Source organism: Chrysemys picta, chromosome 1 (assembly GCF_011386835.1).
Source record: "Chrysemys picta bellii isolate R12L10 chromosome 1, ASM1138683v2, whole genome shotgun sequence".
Taxonomy (NCBI): Eukaryota; Metazoa; Chordata; order Testudines; family Emydidae; genus Chrysemys; species Chrysemys picta.
In genome coordinates this window covers 46,470,470-46,481,554 of record NC_088791.1, presented here as the reverse complement: position 1 = coordinate 46,481,554, position 11,085 = coordinate 46,470,470, and positions in this window count along the sequence as shown.

The window sequence follows — 11,085 nt, the reverse complement described above, 5'->3', positions numbered from 1 at the left end:
TCAGTAGTGATCACGGAGTCTCCTGTTTGTCTAATTTCAGAGCCGGCGGTCCTAGCCCTTCTGCTGAATCCACGGAGTTGGCCCCGGGGGATTCCCCACCTGGCTCTGAGTGCAAGCTGCCCTGCCCAGCCCTACTTAGGGGCACCCTGAGCACAGAGGAGTCCCACTCCAGGGCTGAATGACGAGAGCCATTGGAACACTCCAGCCCTGAAGTAGAACCCTCTAATAGTAAATTAAAGAATGTAAAATAAAACCCTGGATGAAGAAGAGAAAGAAGTTACTAGTGTAAAGGGACATAGGGAACATGGGAATTGCCAGACTGGATCAGACCCATAGACCATCCTGTCCAATATCCTGTTTCTGACAGTGACCAGAACCAGGTGCTTCAGAGGGAGGTGCGAGAAGTCTTGCATTACGCAGCAGTGAGTTAATCTGACACCAATATCAGGTCTCTTCCCCTAATAGTTAGAAATTGGTTTAAACCCTGAAGCATGAGGACTTATATCTCGTCCAAAATGTAGGCCAGCATTAATTATTATAATGCTGGATATTCTTGTTATCTATATTGTTAGGGGTTGGGCTAAATCTTGTTATAGGTCATGACTGCCACCTTTCATTCAGAATAAATGTAAAGAAGCCATTGTAATCAGGTGGCTGAAACCATAGCGGTAGCATCCAAAACCATCCAAAACCATCCAAAACCACAGGCTCAAGGAAACATTGAGTACCAGCTGACTCATGTAGCCCAAGGCTTTTCACATGCAGGGGCTAGGGTTTTGATTGCTAGAGCTTGTTTGTGTGTGCACACATGTGCCTGAGAAAGACAACATAAACGGACACACATTAAACTGAAGCAAAAACAGCCTCGAAGAGACTAAGGCTATGTTTACGCTGGTGCACATACCTGAGTACTGAACTGTGTTCATGCAGGCACAAGCCAGCTAAACCTGTCCTAAGAGTTCACATTTGTTGTACTGGACATGCATAGAACACTGTGTACCAGCGTCCACACTGCTGCTATGCATATGGGAGTTTAGCACTACCATTTCTGGGGTCATATCCCAGTGTTCTCTGAGTCACTGGTGTATTCGCAGTATTATGCTGAAGTCCTTCCCGCATCTATGTGTGGAAAAACATTGTTCCCCACCTTCACACATGTACTAATAGCACTTCTGGATCACATTACCCCTCACTTCTATCCTTGCAAAACTAGGTCAAAGTCATGGATCCATTGGATGAACTGGTCCTGCTGCTGCTCCTTATTGTCAGAGAAATGCTTATGCAGTGGAATAGGTACTTGGCGAGACACTGTATGGCATTTCAGCAGCATTTTCTGAGACATTGAAGACTTCAGGCCTTGGTGTGCGAGGATAATTCCTTTAGGCAGACTGGATATGTATGATGAATGCCACTATTGCCACAGAATCCCCTTGGTTTACTGTTGCTTCTGGTACAGGACAATTAGCTTGGTATGGTTGGACAACCAGTAGTAACTGCAGAACTTCAGCAAAAGGAAACAGACTTTGTGAAGCTATGAGAGGAGCCAGCACCAACCCACTAGGCAATGTTCCCTTTACATTTTCTTTGAATTGAGAAGGATACAAACGCTACTCAGCACTACATTTTTGCCCTTGGGCAAACTCAGACTTTCCCAAGATAAAATGGGGTAGAGGACAGATGAGGGCTGTGTACAAGGGAGGTGGTCACCCCTCCCCCACCACCATAAACAAGTTGTGTGTGTGTGAGTGTGTGTGTGAGAGAGAGAGGTGTGTATGTCTGGGTTATGTGTGTGAGGGATGTGCAGGGTGTCTGTGTGGGGGGACAAGAAGGGTGTGTATAGGGGGGACGAGCAGAGTGTAGCATGTGTGTGGAGGTGAGGGGTGTGTAGGACTATGTGTGTGTGGAGGGCTATGCAGCAATGTATGTTGGGGTTTGGGGGATGAGGGATATGCTGGGTGTGTAGGGGAGTGTGGGGGGTGGGTAGGGTTTGTAAGGGGGAAAGGGGTGTATAGGGTGTGTGTGGGGGGAAGGAAGTGTGTGTGGGCATGAGGGGTGTATAGGGTGTGTGTGGGGGGAAGGAAGTGTGTGTGGGCATGAGGGGTGTTGTGGTGAGGTGAGGGGTGCATAAAGTGTGGTGTGTGGGAGTGTGAAAGGGAGTGTGTGAGTGAGGGAGTGAGGAGTGTCTGGGGGGTTGTGTGTGGGAGGTGAGGAGTATGTAGGGGTGAGTGCATAGCAGGGGGTGAAGGTTTTCATGGGGGGTTGCCCCAGTAGCATACACTAATCCCCATCCCTGCCATGTGCAGCCTTAGGAGCCCAGCCAGGAGCCTGTGCTGGTGGGGAAGGGTGTCAGACCACACCTCCCTGAGCCAGGGGTTTCAGACCCCCTTGTCAGGAAATCCCAGGAAGGGGTCAGACCACAGCTCCCTCTCCTGCTGCCTCTCAGCAGCGGCAACCACTGCATCCCTGGAAACCAACTGACAGGTGGATGGGGAGAGGGGAGCAGGTGGCTGGTGCTTTAGCCCCATCAGGCTGCAGCCTCTGTGGACGTGGGCTGGCATCATAAAGCTCAGCCTGGCTCCTCACTTGAGCTCCTGCCCAAGGGGTGCGCCAGAGCCAGTGCCATCTCCTCCCGTGAGGAGGCAGGGCCACACGTGCTTTGTCACTGGCTGGGCAGGAGAGACAAGCACAGCAGGGCCACACCACTTTCCTGCAGAGGCCACACAGAGGAGACATGAGCAGCGCAGTTCCTGACCTGCACAGTATATACAAGATGGCTTCATGGCCACATGTGTGCGCAGCTTACAGGGAACATTGCCTGCAGCACCAGAACATTCGACTGAGGGAAGCCATACCAGTACAGAAGTGAGGTGCTATTGCCCTGGGGAAGCTGGCTACCCAAGACAGCACATTTGTGGCTTGTGCAGCCATGGTAGGAGTGAGGGGTTTGTTCCAAATTAGGGTTGTGGGGCTGGTAACGCCAGATAAATTGGAGAGGGTTCAGAGAAGAGCCACAAGAATGATTACAGGATTGTAATACCTGCCTTATAGTGATAGACTCAAGAAGCTCAATCTATTTCGCTTAATAAAGAGAAGGTTAAGGGATGACTTGATCACAGTCTATAGCTATCCACATGGGAAACAAATATTTAATAATGGGCTCTTCAATCTAGTGGAGAAAAGTATAACACAATCCAATGGCTGGAATTTGAAGCTAGATAAATTCAGTCTGGAAATAAAGTGTATATTTTTAATGGTGAGAGTAATTAACCATTGGAACAATTTACCAAAGGTCCTGGTACATGGAGACATTGCTGACAAATTTTAAATCAAAGTTGGATTTTTTTGTTTTAGCGATATGCTCTAGGAATTATTTTGGGGAAGTTCTATGCTCTGTGTTATACAGGAGAGAGCATTTTGTTCTCCCACTGAGCAGCTAAGGCCAAAATTTCCTTGATAGGGCTCACCCTGCCTCTGGGTTTGTGGCTATGGGGTTCCAGTCTATCGCCATTTATCTCATCACCTCTAGTAAATGGAAAAAAAATATATCAAGGGTTTCCTTAAGCAATGGGTATGACTTATTTGGGGTTTCTACTACAACCTGTGTTGGGGTATAATTGAAGGAGGAAAGAAGGAACTGAAGAAGAGAGACATTCTTTTATTCAGTCCTATTTACTACAATATGGTCAGGTTGGTTGTAGTGGTGTATGTTGCTGAAGTGGGCAAATAAAGGAAATGCACATTGTCAAGTAGCATTGTTTCCACTCTGTGTTTTAGATTTCCATCACTCTGGATGGATTAAATTGGGAGATCATTGTTCCCTTGATGAAAAAAATCAATGGCACATTATTATTGCTTATATGCAGGTACCTTGCTTGTAGATCCCTGTTGGAAAAGGCAGAGATGCAGGCAATAGAAGAATACCCACCATATTGCTGTGCTGGGATGTGATTCTCATCTCTATTTAAAATCCTAAACTAAGATGCACACTGTCTTTTGCCCCCATGAAGTAGAACAGGGTGATAGGAATAAGAATCTCCCATTTGTATCTACCACGTCCAGTCACAGTCACAGTCACAATCCACGCTGCCCTGAGAGCAAGAATGGCTCCCAGCTAGTGCTGCTAGTGTTGCTAGCCTCTCTGAAAAGTCTGGGGGGAAGGAACAGGCCCACAACACCTCCTGAATATGGGCCAGTGCCCTAGCAGAACAATGGAGCCCTCAGCAAGTTCCAGGAAAGTATTTCAGATCATTAGTAAGAAGGTTCATTTGAGAAGTACCTGCATCTTATTAAACAAAACATCTATATTTGTTTTTAGGTTTGACAAAAAATTGATATGCACTGAAGGGGTGGGGGAGAGGCAGGAAATCAAGATACAGAGAAAATTATACAATGATTTACTTTTCTTCCCCACGTTAATATTTTTCTTACCTTTTTTTCAATCAGTTTTTGTGTTAAGAAACCTATTTATCCTCCTCTAAAGTGGTAATTTAATTTCATCTAACCAGTTTACTTTGTAGGGAGAGCTGCTATAGTTCCCTTGATAAAACTAATAATCATCCTGGAGTGAAGCTCAGCATCATGTTTAAAATAGACAGGTTGTGTAATAAATAGAGAAAATAATAGAATATAGATTTCACAGTTAAAGGGTCATCCCTTTAATTAGGAAGACTTAGTACCCTTAGATAATGGGTGACAAAGAGAAAGGGAACAAACCACATATAACTTAGAAATAGCTTATAAATCTGTATAGCCAAGCTGTTTGGCTGATTTATTTCTTCTCCAACCCTCTATGTTATGGTAAGCAAGTCACAGACTTCTTGCAGACTACAAGCTTTCTTGGAAACTTATTTTATTGCTGTCCTACATTTCCACTTTTATATTGATTCTCAGCCATCTTTTAAAAATTGGCTATATAACATATACACTGTAATTGCCAGACGGCAGGAGGCTGAAATTCTCAGCCTTCTAAGCTACATGACTGTGCTGTACTAATAAAATACCCAATGATCCTATACAATCAAATCTGTCTAGTACCCAAAAAGTGTAGGTTAGGTTGTAGGTTGAAGCATGTATGTCTGATATATAGAAAGATTTTTGAATAAATGATAACTAATATTTAGTAAAGTTGAGCCAATAGTTGTTTTTGAATAGATGGTGAATTTTTCAACTTTGTTAATCATGACTCACACATTTCTTTAGAGAATAATTTTTGGTCTGCAAATGGATCACAAAAAGTTCATTGTGAATATTCTGTTCATTATGTTGACTAGTTTCAATAAAGTCACACAATATTGTTTTTGTTCCTAGATTGGTTAGCAATACAGCATTGATTGTGAAAAATGTAACCAAATGTACAATTTGAATATTGTTTCAGCAAATATTTGAGCACCCTAGCTTAAAATTTACTCACGAACATTCATGCTAACAAACCACAGGCACTGAATGTTTGCAGAAAGTGAATGAGAAAGGTCTGAGAACACGGTCAAACTGAAAATCACTTGTGAATTTGAATGAATATTCTTAAAATTTGTACGGCAATATTCACTTTGATCTAACTTTTAATAAGTTCGTCAATGTGTGCGAATGTTGTACAATGGTGAGCGCTTTCAGTTGTGGTTAACATATAGTAACTCACCATCTTGCAGTTCCCATTCATACAGCATGTTGGCTTTTCTTGCTTTAATAGTTTAAGATAGGAAGAACTTTTTTTGTTTAAATAGTTCCATGATTGAAAACCTGTGTAGCTCAATAATTATTACAGACACAGAATTGAGTCAGAATGTTTACATGCCTTCAGCTACTTTTGCATTCAGATACATTTGTGGGCACTTTTGCAATGCAAATGTGGGTTAGGCTTGCAGCCCTGAGTTGTGTTTCATGGGTGTGGTGTAGTGGTTTAGTAGCCTTATGTTGATTCACAATATATATCTTGTCGGAACACTGATTCAAGATTTTTTAAACTGTCTAAGATATAGCTGAGGTTCCCTTTTTCCATGTATGCAGTATGAGCCAGTACCTCAGCTGGTGTAGCTCTGCCAGATAAGGATCTGTTCCCATTTCTTTAGTAAGCAATTTTTTATTCGGCATATTTAAGTAACAATTAGGTTTTTAAAAGTTGTTTGTGTAGCATGTAGCTTTGCTGTCACCAGGGCAAAATAAGGAGGGATTCGTGATTCCTACAGCCCCTCACATTGCTCCAAGGGAGGAATTAAACAGCTACTACTATAGACCAGTCTATACCAGTAGCAATTTACTTCCCCTCTGCAATTGCTCAGCTGACCTGCCCAGCATGTTAGAGGCGGCGGTGCCAAGGCTATTCCAACTCCAGACCCACCTGAGTGGGAGGGTGTGACAGTCTGTACCGCTATGTTCACCTCTTTTACAAGATTATGTACATTTTGTACAAAGCACACCGTGTAAGGGAGTTCAAAAACTCCTGATTTGCTAATCATTATTGTCCTGGTAAAATGTGTGGCAACATTATATGTAAAGATCTAAGATTCCACTGTATAATGTTACCAAGACATGTTCCAACATGTTCTGACAGGCAGTCTCAGACAAGTTCCCCAGAGACAAAAGGTTAGCCAATGCCTCAGCCAGGTGCCAATGAGACCAAATGGACCAGCACCTGATTAAGTGTCCATTCTTCAGCAGAAGAGAGGGTGTGGGAGGAGGATATGGCTTGGTCACAGGGAGGACACTGGCTGCTGGTTATTTCTGGCAGCAGGCAGTGCTCCACTGCTACTCCCAACTCACCCACCACAGTGATGAAGAATCATTATGCTGCCCTGGCAACGAACGATGAGGAATCGCCCGCGAAGGTGGAGGAGGAGAAGCTATGTACCCCTAAGGCTGGAAGGATCACAGCCACCACTCCCAGGAGGAAACGGAGTGGTGGCTGGTGGTTGGTGACTCTCTTCTGAGGGGGACAGAGGCACCGATCTGGCAGCCTGACATGGCATCCCGGGAGTTATGCTGCCTGACAGGAGTCCATATCCGAGACATTATGGCGGGATTGTCGAGGATCATCCAGCCCTCTGACTACTACCCCATGCTACTCACCCATGTTGGAACAAATTATACTGCGATATATGACCCTGAGCAGAGCAGAAGTGACTACAGGGCTCTGGGAGTAAGGATGAAGGAGTTGGGGGCATAGGTAGTGTTCTCTTTGATCCTTCTGGTCAAGGGTAGGGGCCCAGGCAGAGACAGATGCATCCTGGAGATGAACTAGTGTAACTAGGAACACTAAAATTTGGGAGACCTGAGCTTGCAATTCACACAACCTGCCTTGCAGATATCCCCAGCCTTCAGCTGCCCATCCACTGAGTCCCTGAGAATCCGCTTCATGTGATTTTGGGTGAACTAGATGCTGCCCCATTTCCATATTTTACCTGGAGTCTCGTGGGGACTCTGGGTTGTTGGTTCTACTATCTGTCATCTCATTTTTATGCCATCCCCAGGAATGAATGTGCCATGTTCCCTTTCCTGCCTGAAGCCAGAAGGGATTTCCTGTGCATGAAGTGCAAGTTGGTGGTTGTGCTGGAGGAAAAGATTCTAGGATTGGAGGGGGAAGTTGAGACATTACTGAGAATCAGAGAAGGTGACATGTTCTTAGCCAGCTTAGGGAAACACCACTACCTCAGGTTCAAGGAAGAATGGAGCTGTGCACTAAGGAGCTGGAGAGAGAGGAAGTCAGAGAGGAGGCCTGGCAGTTTGTAATCTCCAGAGGCAAGAAGTCAATCTGGCATTCTACGTGGCTGGAGACAGATGAGAATAGGCAGGCTGTGGCCACTGGAGAGAAGAGAAGCAGGAGGAATTCCTCCCAGCTAGAAGATTCAAATTGATACAAGGTCCTCAGCATGGAAACTATGGAAGATATCTCTCAGGATTCAGCAAGTCTAAGGGAATGGAGAGTTGTGTGGAACACATGTGGATGACAGCTCGGCCCAACATGTAAGAAAATCAAGCTTGTCTGCAAAGAAAACATGCCTTATAGTGATAGACTCAAGGAGATCAATCTATTTAACTTAGCAAAGAAAAGGTTAAAGGGTGATTACAGTCTATAAGTATCTCCACAGGGAACAAAATATTTAATAATGGGCTCTTCAGTCTTGCAGAGAAAGGTATAACACGATCAGGTTTGCTGGAAGTTGAAGCTAGACAAATTCAGATTGGAAATAAGGCATAAATTGTTAATGGTGAGAGTAATTAACCATTGGAACAATTTACCAACTGTTGTGGTGGATTATTCATCACTGACAATTTAAAAGTCATGACTGGATGTTTTTCTAAAAGATCTCTAGGAATTATTTTGGGGGCGTTCTATAGCCTGTATTATACAGGAGGTCAGACTAGATGATCACAATAGTCCCTGCTGGGCATGGAATCTATGAAAACCAGTGTGATATGATAAACTCTGAGTATCTGCGCTCTATCATCTGTCTTCTTAGGTGACACCCATAAAGCTTATCAAGCAATTTCTAGGGTTTTTTATCAAGTGCTACTGCCCTTGTCATTTAGTGAAACTATGCTCCAAACAGGCGATTTCCTGACACCCTCCCAAGACCTTTGTTGGACTGAGGAACAGTGGAACTATATGGAGACTCCTCAGAAGAGGGAAGATGTGGGGAGAGTAACCATTACTCAAAGAGACCTTGGTGAAGGAAGCACTGGAATTTAGTCCAATTGATCACAATTATTTTGGAAAAGAAACTACAAATTAAGGAACCATTCCTGCTCCTTGTAAATCTTTTGGAACTTTTTGCCATGAACAAGGAAAAGCTCTATCCATTGTAGGCCAGATTTAACCCTGCATCCTTGACATACTTATATGCAGTGCTTAATTTGTAATGAAAGGGGAGCTGGGGGTCAAGCAATTAGGTGCCAGGGCTCAAGCATTTTTTTTTTTTACTTTCATAACTGACACGGCAAAATCAGATGTGTTGGAGTAATGAACTGCCAAGTCTAGAGGTGCCGGGGCTCAGCCCTGGCATAAATTAAGCACTGCTTATACGTGTATGTGGATGTCATTTATCTAGGGACAGAAGTGTTGAACCAAGAGGTTGGAATTGTCCGCCAATATTTTTTCATCAATACACGTTTTTTTTCACCAATCAGTATTCCCAGATCTGTATCTAGCTTCCAATTTAGTTCTCTGCAAACATCTGGTGAAGTGGGCTCCTTGAGCTGTGGAGAGCATGCTTGGTATGTGACTCAATGGTTACAAGGGAGTGATCAAAATCACATCCTTAAAAATAAGAATATGAAGTGTATATGTGGAGTGTTGTGGTATAGAGATGGGAAAGTGAGGGCATTATCATAGAAATGTAGGGCTGGAAGAGACCTCAAGAGGTCATGTAATCCAGCCCCCTGCACTGAGGCAGGACTAAGCATACATAGACCATCCATGACAGGTGTTTGTCCAAACTCTTTTGGAAGCCTATTCCAGTGCTTACCTATCCTTATCGTTAGAAAGTTTTTCCTGATATCTAAACTAAAACTCCCTTGCTATGGATTAAGCCCATTACATCTTGTTCTATTTTCAGTGGAAATGGAGTTTCCTTTATAACGACTGTTAACATATTTGAAGACTGTTGTCCCCTCCCTCATCAGTCTTCTTTTCTCAAGACTAAACATATCCAGTATTTTTAACCTTTCCTCATAGATCAGGTTTTCTAAGTTTTTCATCATTTTTATTGCTCTCCTCTGGACTCTCTCCAGGTTGTCCACATCTTTCTTAAAGTGTGGCACCCAGAACTGGACATAGTATTCTGGCTAGAGCAGCACAGTTTTCTCCCGTGTCTTCAACAGGACATGCCTGTTAATATACCCCAGAATGATATTAGCCTTTTTCACACTTGCATCACAATGTTGACTCATATACAATTTGTGCTCCACTAAAAGCTACAGATCCTTTTCAGTTGTACTACTTCCTAACCAGTTATTCCCCATTTTGTAGTTGTGCATTTGATGTTTTTCTTACTAAGTGTAGTACTTTGCAATTGTCTTTACTGAATTTCATCTTGTTGATTTCACACCAGTTCTACAGTTTATCAAGATCATTCTGAATGCTAATGCTGGCTTCCCAAGTTGTAGCAACCCCTCCCAGCTTGGTGTCAATCACAAATTTAAAAGCAATTATAAACCTCCACTCCACTATCCAAGTCATTAATGAAAATATTAAATAGTACTGGACCCAGGACAGAGCCTGGTGGCACCCCACTAGACACATGCCCCCAGTTTGACAGTGAACCATTGGTAATTACTGTTTGAGTATGGTGTTTTTTAACCTGCTGTACACTCAACGTATAGTAATTCCATTTAGACCACATTTCCCTAGTTTGCTTATAAGCATATCATGTGGAATTGTATTAGAAGTCTTACTCTAATCAGAACATATCACATTTACAGCTTCCTCCCATCCACTAGGCCAGTAACCCTGTCAAAGAAGGAAATTAGGTTGGTCTGGCAAGGTTAGTTTATGATAAATTGATGCTGGCTATTACTTATGTCTCTATTATCCTCTAGGTTCTTTCAAATCGATTGTTTAATAATTTGTTCCAGTATTTTTCCAGGTATTGAAGTTGGGCTGAATGGTCTTCATTAGTCCTCTGGTACATTCCGCTTCCTCCTTGAGTTTTCAAAGAAATAGCTAACTGTTCTGAGCTTGCTTCAATTAGTTCCTTAAATACAGAAAGATGAATTTCATCAGGGTCTGCTGATTTAATACATTGAAATACACCTCTACCTGGATATAACGCTGTCCTCGGGAGCCAAAAAATCTTACCGTGTTATAGGTGAAACCGCGTTATATTGAACTTGCTTTGATCCACCGGAGTGTGCAGCCCCGCCCCACCCCCCAGAGCACTGCTTTACCGCATTATATCCGAATTCGTGTTATATCGGGTCGCGTTATATTGAGGTAGTGGTGTATCTAAATATTCTTTAATCTATTCTTTCCCTATTTTGGATTGAAGTGGAGGAGCTGCAAGATCCTGGTGGGCAGGACAGTTTTACGGGTGTTAACATAATTAGCATGCAATCAGCAAACCAATCTGGTATCCATTCTACAGAAGGAGAACA